The sequence below is a fragment of the Stigmatopora argus genome, chromosome 8, assembly GCF_051989625.1.
Source record: "Stigmatopora argus isolate UIUO_Sarg chromosome 8, RoL_Sarg_1.0, whole genome shotgun sequence".
Lineage (NCBI taxonomy): Eukaryota > Metazoa > Chordata > Actinopteri > Syngnathiformes > Syngnathidae > Stigmatopora > Stigmatopora argus.
Window position 1 is genome coordinate 5,000,033 of NC_135394.1, and position 12,275 is coordinate 5,012,307.

The 12,275-nt window shown below is 41.2% G+C and overlaps 1 protein-coding gene across 3 annotated transcripts in view; it reads right to left on the reverse strand.

Annotated features, from left to right (window-relative positions):
* nek7 (NIMA-related kinase 7) overlaps positions 1-12,275 on the reverse strand; it is a 75,279-nt gene that overhangs the window by 1,817 nt on the left and 61,187 nt on the right. Inside the window, exons 10-11 of one of the 3 annotated variants that reach the window (XR_013301245.1) lie at positions 11,906-11,997; positions 1,456-2,132 (exon numbers count right to left, since the gene is read on the reverse strand). The gene's annotated coding sequence lies outside the window, so the exon portion shown is untranslated. Of the gene's footprint in view, positions 1-1,455; positions 2,133-5,335; positions 5,368-11,905; positions 11,998-12,275 lie in introns of those variants that run through there. The other 2 variants (XR_013301246.1, XR_013301247.1) reach the window with 2 other exon arrangements.

Consider the following 12,275-nt stretch of genomic DNA (forward strand, 5'->3'; position numbering starts at 1 on the left):
TAAGTGGTTTTGTAACTAGAATTTTTCATAAGTAAAAGCATATTTTACAGTCAATTAGTACAATTCATTCCATGATCTTTAATACTAGTCCCTTATACCCTCTAAAAATTATAAAAGTATACAAATGTTCTATGAAATATGTATGCAAAAAAAGGAAAGAAAAAATAAGAACATTATATATTAAGCCAATAAAATGAATAAGAAATGCAAAATTATTTTCCAAAGAGTTGGAATTGCGAGTGGCAGCGGAGCTGACCAGCCATGGTCCCAGAAAAAGATGATAAAGGGCCCACAAAGAAGGGCTTTTGGTGGAATGGTTGTGCTTATATTCTGCCGGTGACCGCAACCCAATTTTGGGCAAGTTCTAGCGATCAGGCACCCCCCTAAAACGCTTTCGGGTGGGACTGGCCCCCCAATCTCCAGGCGGAACCTTGGTTCACAAAGCTTCCTGCTCACGAAAGGGAGGCCATCGAGGTGTTGGAAGGTAGCCAATGGGAAAGGAACTCTTGCATGCCAATTAAAAGGGGGAGAAATGAATACAGGAAGTGAATTTATATTTAATTTTATATTTATATTTAGTAACTTGGGTGTTTGTTTATTTTTTTATTATCTTGGAACAAAAGGTTTCCCCTGAAAGCTTTTCATAACCTGAATATTTCGTAAGTAGACGCATTCGTAAGTAGAGGTACCACTGTAAATGTATAAATTAAAAACAAATTTTAAAAACTAAACTCATGAAATTGAAATGAATACAAATAGAAATATGCACTGGCTATGGCACCAAGTTAAAATCAAAATGGATTGAGTGTCTAACGCCCTTATCGGTGGCCAGTAAGTGCCATGTGAGGGCAAAAAAACAAAAACAAAAAAACATAATTCGTGCATGGAAAGGTCTTAACACAATGGTGGCCACTGAATAAGTTTTTTTTTTCCCAGGAGTGGGGGACACAAAAAAGCAAGAAGCCCTTCATGATTGGTAGACAGAATGTAACATATACTGAAACGTATACCCCCTCTTCCATTTTTTGAACATTTCAATACATAAATAAAAACATAAATAATGGCTATGGAAGGATCACCAATGTATTAGATGTCATTATAAACCACATTTGTTCACAAGGTGTGGCCTTTTGAGCAAGGTACTTACTGAACGCTGATTATGCCGCAAATGCAACCTTGGAGGTGTCTGTTACGTTCATTAAGCACTCTATATTGACAACAAAAATATTTAGCTACTGGAGGATGAAATAGAATCGATTATTTAATCATGAAATGAATTTATTATATGTCAGAAGTGGAGGGACAAGGGTTAACAAGCATTTAAACACCTCCTTTTCCCCTCCATGTCACCATTTTAATATAGTACTTTGCAGGTGCAGTTGCTCTCTTCCAAGTGCAATTTACACCAAACCAGACACTTTTTAAAAGGCAAAAGTGCACTTCCTTCCGACATTGTTAGGGCAGCAAATAAAAAAGCCCAATAGCATGCAGTTTCTCAACAAAAGTGTGAGAAGATGGTGATGAAACGATTTGTTTACCACTGGAGGGCAGTGTGGCTTCATGTTACACCGCACTCATTCCTGATGCATATACTTCATTCACTACTTTTTTTGTGTACAGGGAATAGCCAGAGTCTGTGTGCGCGCATTTTTTGCACGCACAAACACTCTAGACATACATTCACACACCCTCAATGCTGCAATTTGGACTCCTTGTGGTTCTTCTCTGCTAGTGACTGACAGGTTCTTAACGAGAGCAGCCTAGAGCATTTGCCCTCCAGGCCTGTAACATCAACCATCAACATACAACATGCACACACACACACACATACACACAAACATATTTTATACACCCTGTACACACACCTAGTATTTCGACACAGGTCGATTTTGTCGGTCACTGTGAGTCGGCAACCTGATCCAAAATGGAAAGAATGTCATTGTCCAGCTCAGGTGGAAACAGGAGGTGACGCCAAGGCCTGACAGACAACCGGCTGCGTGTGTCTTAATGTGACGGTCACAATGATGAGGCCACATAGCTGGCCGGCGAAAATCAGCAACCCGCGGCAACGTCTTGCCTCCGCCCTTACATGATTCATCCCTCAGCTCACCTTTGTTCCTTCTCCTCTTCCACTGAGAGAAAAGCCAATTAAAATACTATGTGGATGGATACGATGAAGAAAGACATACCTCCTCCGTGACATTCTCTCTACCCCCCGCATGGTGACAGATCTGGCGCATTCACACCGAGGTGAAAAAATGAGACGGCTCCCGCCCTCCCGCTGCTATTAAATGTTGATGTATAATATCAAAAATATATACACGGGCGGCAACATGAAAACGAATGTAGGAATCAAACTCAAACCTGGATACTCAAATAAACCGCCTCAGTTTTTATGTGGGGGAGAAGACCAATTCGGACCATGGAGGAAGTTGGACCATTTATTTTTTACATGAGACTGCACTGTCCTCTATGTGTGTTTTCTCTCTTCTATCCTTCACGGGGGGACACGCTGCACACACAAACAGGCTCGGAGGCCACATAGATAACCTGCCAGTCAATCTTAGAGCACATTCTAGCATCAATGCGTGTGTTGGGGTCAGGAAGGTGTAAGGACTTTGCTACTCGGGTGCATTTGATCACGTGTTTGTACGGTAGAAGCATGTTTTTATCATACTTAGTGAAACAAAGACCCCGAGGACACTTTGCGTACATCCCTGTGAGACTACTCAACATTTGCTCTCGCGCACACGCACACACTATATAGAGGCAAGACTTTGGGATTTGATTGGGCATTCAGAAATCTGGACGGCAGATGAGTGACCCAGCACTAACTAAGCCTCAGAGGAGTGCTTCTCATTCGCTGACTACACAACGCTGCTATCTTTCACCAGGTTTGTGTAAACTGATTATTAACAGTTAAAAATAACAGAAATCGCAGAATTATCAATTGGCTACAAATTTCCATCTATATAAAAATATATTCCATATAAATTGTTATGAATTTATTTTATTTTATATTAAATATTTCACAGGCGGCCCGGCGGATGAGTGGTTAGCACGTCGGCCTCACGGTGGGGGACCTGAGTTCAAATCCAGGTCGGTCTACCTGTGTGGAATTTGCATGTTCTCGCTGGGCCTGCGTGGGCTTTCTCCGGGTATTCCGGTTTCCACCCACATTTCAAAAACATGCATGGTAGGCTGACTGGACACTGTAAATTGCCCCTTGGTATGAGTGTGAGCGTGAATGGTTGTCCGTCTCCTCTTGTCCTGCGATTGGCTGGCCACCAGATCAGGGTGTCCCCTCCCACTCTGGCCCGAAGTCAGCTGGGATAGGCTCCAGCACCCCCCACGACTCTAGTGAGGATAAAGCGGTTCAGAAAATGAGAGATGAGATTAAATATTTATCTTTTGTTTAAAAAGAATTCCCCCTCCAAAAAGATGTATGACAGGCTTTTCATTTTATTTATTTTTTAGTTTGAAGGAATTTCCCAACTGCTTAAATGCAAGGACAAATAACAGGAACTGCATTCCAATTTGGTTTAATTGTAATTTACTTAGCACAGGCCAATGCAAAAAAAACTACAACAACTACAACATATTTGTCTTGATTTTCATTGTGCACACCATTTTTTAGTTTTAAACATATCCTGTTCAGCTGCTTAGATAGACCATTCATTCATTTTCAGAACCACTTATCCTCACAAGAGTCGTGGGGGGTGCTGAAGCCCATCCCAGCTAACTACATGCACCAGGTGGGGAACAGGCGGAATTGGTGGCCAGTCAATTGCAGGGCATAAGGAGACAGACAACCATTCACACTCACGCTCATACCTAGGGGCAATTTAGAGTGTTTAGCCAGCCTACCATGCATGTCTTTGGAAGGTGGGAGGAAACTGGAGTACCCGGAGAATACCCATGCAAGCCCGGGGAGAACATGTAAACTCCACAGAGTGATGAGCAACCTGGGATCGAACCCTCGGCCCTAGAACTGTGAGGCCGGGCCGGCGCGCTTACCACTCGCTCACCGGGCCGCATTAGACAGACCAGAGAACGGTAAATCTAAGTATCTTCAAAGAATGAAACAGTTTTAATGTGCCACATGGGAATTTTGTGTACTCCCATTGTGGTTGTTTATATTGTGTTGTTTATTCAGACAATGCAACTAGGCAGAAAAGGGTTTAGGCGAAACTGAGAAAATGAAGGAAGAGAGGGAATAATGATACAAAAACATCATTAAATAAGTATATTCTTCAAAAGTAGCATGTCTATCACAATGACTTCTTTTGCCCCGAGGACACCGAATGGGAATGGGGTTCTAGTAACCAAAGGATAAGAAGAGGGAAGACACGTAGATAAGATAAAAATGTAGTTGAGAAAGGTGAATACACAAGCAGTGTTAGTAATATGTAGTGAGGAATTATAACTGTAAAGTTATGCTAAGTGGAGTCAGGCAATAATACTGACACGTAAAGTGCATTATGATACATTATTGGTACTAGAGTTTTTTCCCCACCCACCATTGAGCCTGAAGTATCATGCAGTGTCGTAAAAGTGCATGCTTGCCAGTTTGATATAATAGCAGAAATGCCATAAAAGCAATGGCCTCGCTACTTCTGTCCAGTTAGATGGGACAAATAGTCAGTGTTGGAGATGTGGCAGAGTGGACATGTGATGGCCACTGTGTCAGGAAGTGGAGATTCAACCCGTTTAATGAGAATCTATGGCCCGTTTGGATAAAGGGCCTGACTGAGAGGCTGTGACAAGTCCTAATGCTCACAAGTATAAATGATGTGGGTGGGCCGAGGAAGGGGGTTCATCCTAGGAGGATGAGGCTGAGTGAAATCAATCCTCCGAGACTGCGTATGGGTGGGGCTGGGGAAGGGGCCTAAGACTGACAAATAGCTTGGGTTGGAACACTGTAATGAGGGGAAAAAGTAAAGAGAGAAAACCAGGATAACTGTAAAAAAAATTAAAGCAAAGAGAGAAAAAAAAGAAGAGGGAGAAATAAAAAAAGTCAAATGTTTATATTTTAACAGATTTTTGAGGGGTTGTCAAAGACAAATTCAGTTGAAATGGTGTATACACACATACACACACACACCAACAGACCCTTTGTTATATTGTGTGTGTTTGCCTCAGTAAGGCTGCTGCAGAGAAGGGTTAAAATCTGTTTGCGTCAATATCACTGGAGAATAACTCATTCAACACACAGCTTTTGTGTGTGTGTGCGTTTTGCGTGCGAGCAACATGGCGCCTGGGGACTGCCTCTCTCTCCGTCTACAGCCCCAGTTGAAATGGAATTGGATAGTCTTGAATCCTCAATGGTAAATGTTCAGAAAGTCAATACCAACTGTTAAGTCTCTCCTGCATTGGGATTAGGGTTAAGGGCATTACCATTTCTGAGACTTTATGAAAACACACACACACTTACGCAATTCACTCCAAACACACACACACACACATTCACCAGGAGACCCCATGAGATCGTAAAAAAAAAATCAGTCTTTTGCAAAATGCTTAGCACAAATTGTGCTTAAACTCCCTTTTACTATCCATTGGAGGTTTGATTTCATTTATGTTGATCAACAATCTTGCCAAACCTTTGTCATGGTCCAAGTAACAGTGGCTTCATTGATCTAAATGAGCTGCCTATTTTAAACCAAATATAAATGTTCACGCAGAACTCAGCAAGCTCACATTTTTATTAAAAATATGGAAAGAAGAGCAAGTGATTAAAGTTGAATTCTAAAGCAGCTACAGTAGCGTGACGATGTACCAGATAAAGGAATGATGTGCAATACGAATAGTATTGATGTATTCCAAATCTTTTCAAATCAAAATTATTATTTTCAGCCAAGCATAGGATACGAATTACAGTCAAATAATACGTAAAATGCCATCCATTGGAAAGGTTATATTTTTGATGCTCCTTTTCTGAAGATACATTTTGCTTTTGTTACCCCAAGGCTCACATAACATGGGAAAATGTAGTTTTTATTTGATCTTTCAGTAAAGGAAAACTAATCTTACATACAAATTCTATAATCAGACACATGACTAAATGAATTGAAATGGTAATGGTGTGACTCTAAGAATATTTGTGATCATGTTTCAATTCTCAGCTCGACTCGCAGAAGCACTGACTTTTAAGACCTACCACAAAACCAAATTTGCTGTAAGAAAAGGTATTTCTTAGAGTTTTGCTCAGTTGCACTGGTTCCAAATCTGACTTCAGACTCTCTATGCTTCCATGGCAATAAAATCTGGACAAATCCTTCTGGATCAAAATCGCTCGCCAATGCAACTAAAACAAAGGAGGTAATTGGACTGGTTCTTTATCCAATCCTGGATCTTTTTATCATAGTGTCATAGTCCATGAAAAATACTGTTAGTGTTAAACTTCCTCAAGGTCCAACATTGAAAAGTCTAATCTCTCTAAACGTTTGATAATAGCTAATCAACAACTTTGTATTATGAATAGGCCATGTTAGCACTATGTGAAAGCTTTGTGCAATTTTACAAAACTACACAAACTATTAGTTGGCTTTCAGCTGGATTGCAAAATGTTCATGCTCACAAGGTGCCGCAGTGTAGCTCAAGTTTGGGCAGATTTGTTAGCCAGCGTGGAGCCGAGCTTTACGAGCACTGCAGCCCCTAATGCTTCCTGCTGGTCATTAACAGCAGGCCAACTTGGACTCTTTTCTTTTTTCTTAACTACAGCACAGTGTCTCATTTGAGCAGAGCGCCATAAAACCCCAGGTGCTGTCGCTCAGTGTCATTTAAAGCGGGACTGATTGGAGCTATCTCTGGCCTTTGCTTGCCCACCTTCCTCTCCGCTCGCGTTCTTTGCCGGACTCCTCATGAATAATGAATGAGGATATATATGCAAGATGGAGCTGTGATATTAATGGAGCTGAAAAACAGACGGAGAAGCATCCTTTGTGCTGGCAGCTATAGCTTCCCTACCCAGCCCAAACTGCCCCAGCCCCGTCATCACCTTCCCCTCTTTTCACTTCCACGTTTCCTCTCCATTCCCTCTTCTGCCCCTGGGATGAGACAAGATAAAGCTCAGTTTTTTCCTTGCTTGCCAAGAAATATTCCGCACCCCTGGCTGCCACAATGAGGGCAAAGGCTGCGAAGCGACTTTGAAATAAGAGGGACCAACTTTCAAACAGCCAACTTACTTGGGCGTACAAGCAAAAAGTTACTATTGTCTGCAAGGGCATGCCACTGAGTGTCCTCCTTTATAGTCCCCGTGTCCAGGTCCCAAACATGATCCAGCCAGTTCAGCTGGAGAAAAAAAAAACACTGACCAAAGTGCATCAGTCAAGGGCAAGACTTGTTAGGGTCACAGACAGCCCATTTCAACCCAATCTCATGATCCAACTTTTGTTTTACATTAAACAAAGCCGACTCCTGTTTCTACAGCAAATTGAACTTCTGCTGCTCTGGAGCACACCGAGCCTTATTGAGGCCAACCAACAAAAAGCTTGCTGACACAGAATATGTGGCATGAGTGGGCTGGCAGTCAGGAAAGTTTGGCCTCAGGCTGCCAGAGTTGCTGCCCATCCTTGGATGGCTCGCCCAAATAGGCCAGAGGGCACAGATAATGGGCAGAGTTTTCAAACCTTCAATTGGTGCCAGAATGTCAGAGCAGTCAACTATGATAAATCCTCACCTTATACAGACAGACAGGCCCGAGTCCACACAACAGACAACTGTGAATTGGCTTCAAAGTGGATGCCGAGAAAGGATGCACCAAGCAGGCCGTCCCCAACCTCTGACCGAAATTCAGTTTTCATTAGAATGACAGCTCATTTTGATATTGATGCAGATATCCACTCATTTAATTTACTATACTTTCTAACCTAAGAAATATAGCAGGTCTGCCACAGTCTAAAGCTGTGTACTCCTGCACTGGTCTTTGGACAACCACAGGTTACAAAGTCGCTAGCATTCTACACAATTGACCTTTTAGGGCTTTCAATTAAAACAGATATGATTTTGCAATGCGGGAAGGATGTAAAGTGAGAAAACCTACAGAAGCATGAAGAGAACAGCAAAGGCAACATGTGAATTTCATATAGTCAAGAAATTAAATTCCAACTCGGAACCTCGCCTCTGGGTGGAAGATTTACTAACCTCCAACACAGCTCTAGCATTGTTGTTGCTGTCTTAGAGAACACATCTGCTGCTTAGTTAAAAAAAAACTGCTATATGTCTAGTGCTTCAGTTTAGGTTGAAAATAAAAAATAGTAGTCTTATGGAAACTAAAACACTTCACTGTTAAAGATCAACATACATGTTTCAGTTCATTCGCGTACATTGGTTCTCAAAATGTGATACTCTAGAGACCCACTGAATTAAATATTCAAACGACCTATACGCGACTACGTATTCATCAAATAGTCATATTCAATTTAAAATATGAAAGATTCAAATTTTATGTTTTAGACGTGCTTCTTTTTAAATGTTTAACATCATGCAGGGGTAATAAATTTGAATTCAATTCTTAAGTACCTTAACTCCCAATCTAGACGCAGTGTTAATGCTTAAACTGTGTGTCTTGTGAATAAAAATACAATTACATAATATAAACACTACACTAACATATCTTAAATAAATACCTGCCAGCGACCAGTGTTCAATTCATTTGAACTCGGATGAATAGCAATGGATGCTGATGCTTCAGCGCCGGTGACGCCACTAGACGTTTAGCATTAATGGCAGCCAAAAAGTTAATGCTGGCCCTGACGGTGGTATTTGGAGAACCAAGTATTATTTGACTTTTGATTTAGTGTAAAAAGTTTGTTCGGATGAATTCCTATGGATAGTTTCTAACTCTGAAGATATTGCAATCTGAAGCATCTTGTTGTATGTAGTACTACAATCCTTTATATTGTTTACAGTTTCGTTAGTTGGGTGTCATGGCAGCAGTGAGAGGAGAGTAATTAAAGTTGGAAAAGACTTTTAAACAAACGGTTGAAACGGCGTTGAGTTTGACAGTCGACAAATTATCTCATGACAGCGATCGTGCAGCGGCTACGGTTTTGCTGGTTTACATTTCAGCCAAGCTAAAGCCTATATATTATTTTTTTCATACAAACAATTTCAAGTTTGCACAACTTATTAATGGGACTTGCAAGTTGACTGCACTGGTTTGATGTCCACACACTGAAGACTGAAATAAAAGAATGTTTCTACCATGAGGCAATGTTTTGATCCCCGCCGTGAAGCTCGAGTGTCAGAGAAATCCCGTTAAAAGGGAGTATAGTTCAGGAAGTTGAAAATTTAACTTTTCGCACTTGCTTGGGTGAGCGTTTCAGCTAATTACGCACAAATCCCTCACGCTCGTAGCTCCAATCCACCGGCGCCGCTGTCTCGACAGAGGACAAAGAAAACAAAGGAGACTGACAAACAAACAGTGAAAAAAAATATCTAAAAGGAAAGGAAGCTTTATTTCTGTGTAGCGGCTGAGCTGGATGACAGTGGCGTTTAATCAGTCGGTTTCTGCAGCAGCGCCAGAGCGAGTGGCCCCGGTGGAGCGACCCTCTGATCAGCGCCGGGAGATCGACTCCCTGCCAAGATGCTTACGCCCCCTGAACCCCGGGTCAGTCCTGGGTGGCTACGTTTCACACGGCTGTCGCCATTTCTTTCTCTCATTAAGACACAATGGGTTTTTACGTGAGTTTCTGTAAAGGCTGGTATGTTTGTTTGAGTGTGAATATGTGTACGAAGAAAAATGCACCCCAGGAGTAGCCTAAAGGGGATGCGAATTCCCGACCTCCATGGAGATCCTGCAGCTCAACTAGGGTACCCAGCAGTAGGAGGGAGTTTGTGTGTATTTAGAAAACGGGAGATGCATCAAGTGACTTTGTGCCTCGGGGTCACACAAGAAGGGTAAGAAGAAGTTGGCGCTGAGACAGGATAAACAAAAGCAAATTTAAGATCTCAGGCTCATCACACGGTGGATTTAGCTGCATACTCTATTGTAAACTCATCATTAATCCAAGCATCACATAGTGATGTTGATCTTAAAGGTTATGCGTATTGGGGCTTGGAGAAGAAAAAAAAAAATCTCCGAGTGAAACTTTTTCCAGCTCCTCGGGCGCCACCTTAGTGATCAACTGCTTGCAGAAAGGTCGTGACCTTTAACATCAACGTGAAAGATTTAAATTGATGGCCGCCTCAGTTCATTTGTGGGGCGTGGGCTGATTGACTGGCACCAGAGGACCCCGTATGAAAACGGCGCTCTGAACGGCCGTCAGGATTCTGCCTGTCTGTCGCCGTATGCTAATGTTGGCCTTTAAACAAATTCACCAAACACACTTCCAGCCTCGTGTGGTTGTTCACTTGCATAAATGCATATGATTCTCATTCTGTGGTGAACATTTGCTCTGCCCCAGACAACAATGCAACAGAGTAATGCTTTAAAGTTCACATAGTCTATTAATTTTGAGGCATCTGAATAACATTCGAGAGTGTTTGTTAGACTTGAAGGCACGATTCATAAATAACGAATAAACAGTCCAGTTTTGCTTTGCGGACCTGACTTTTGAGTTAGAAAGGCAACGCTTGTTTTCATACTTGCGTAAACTGGGACATGCTAAGAAACAAAGATGAGTGGCGTAGAGAGACGTGACAAGACGTAAAAACAAACAAAGACGAGTGACAAAAGGTGAGCGTGAGGAACCCTATCTTTTAATCCGGCGAGCAAACTACAAGGTAAATAAACATTGTGGCTTGTACCCACACACACACTAGATGTATACAAATTAATTATTTAACTTCTGAATTGTCCTTCGTTTAATTAACAAGACCAACTGATTTGAGTTACTTGGTTGAGTGATTATCTCTGTTTTGCAAGAGTTCATTTTAGTTAAGTACCGTGCATATTTTCAGGAGAGGAACTATTTAGGAATCATTTATCTTGTCATTCACCATCTTAAAGGTCAGGAAGTCTGATTTTACAATTAAGAGTGGTTAATTACCACGAGAAAATGTTTTAAAATCTGAAACAAATGTCAGGAGTGGACTATTTTCAATTTGAGAAGTTTGTCTATTTTATTATTGACTTAAAATGTCTTCTACACCTATAAAATCCCCCCCAAAAAAATCATTCTGGGTTGGCTTGTTCAAGTTTTTCTGACCCAACCAATTACAGCTTGTTTGTTTTATGTACAGTGTCGTTTGTTTATGCACACAACCACCTATATCTTGTATTTATATCTGCAACAACGATGATATTCAAAACAATTCTAATTATTCTATTACGGAGAAATTAACTGGCCTGTAAGAAAACTATATTTGTTAACACGGCAGCAACCTTTAACGTTGTCATCTTAATGGATTGTGTCACCCTTCGGGGTTAAAATCTGAACACATCATTTTAGTGTGAAATATTAACAATTATTTATGTACAGTAGCTCTGTATTTTATTGTCATATTGCTGATTCTTTTGCAGCTAGTTTGCATTTAATGAAGTTGCCTAGGTCAAAACATGAAAATTACAAAAAATATTTTTCAAAAACAGAGAGCTGTTATATTGTTTTAAACAGCAACAGAAGGAAGTGCATGCTAGACATTCAGAATTATTGAAGTATATCACCTGAACAATTTTTTAAAAAATTGACATCATGCCATTTCCAAGCAAGTGCCAACAATTCATGAAACAGTTGCTCGACTGCCCACCACAATAATGAGCATACCGTTCAATACCACTATTTGTTATCATTTTTTACAGCTAGGAGACTTTTCGATTAACACTATCGATCTCGTAAGACCGTCCACTTTTAGCTATGGCAGGGTCTTTGAGTGGTTTGTCTTTCTCTGTGATTTGGCTAAGACATTTTGGTTCGCCCACCATCACACACAAAAACATACGCACACACAAAGTGCTTACCTGAAGGTGGTGGGTGGAAGCGGGAGGATGGGGTGCGTGTTTTGGCTGTGGGCCCTGCAGACAGGGCGATCAAAGGCTCCTCAGTCTGTCTCCTAACGTAGAATAGACAATGGTAAAGAGGGCCCGCTTTGATTCCAGCTCACTTTTATTGATCACACAGGAGCAGGGATTAAAATATGAGAGACAACCCTGAACCCCATTCATCTTTCAGCTATTGCTTATATCCAGAAAAGACAGATCAATGACACAAGTTTTTGTTTCAACTTTTTTTTTTTGTATTCCAGAAAAAACAAAACAAAAAAAACAGTTCTGCTTCTTGGCTGTCTGTCAGTTGATGCTCCAACTGTTATTGCTGTACCACACAATAGCC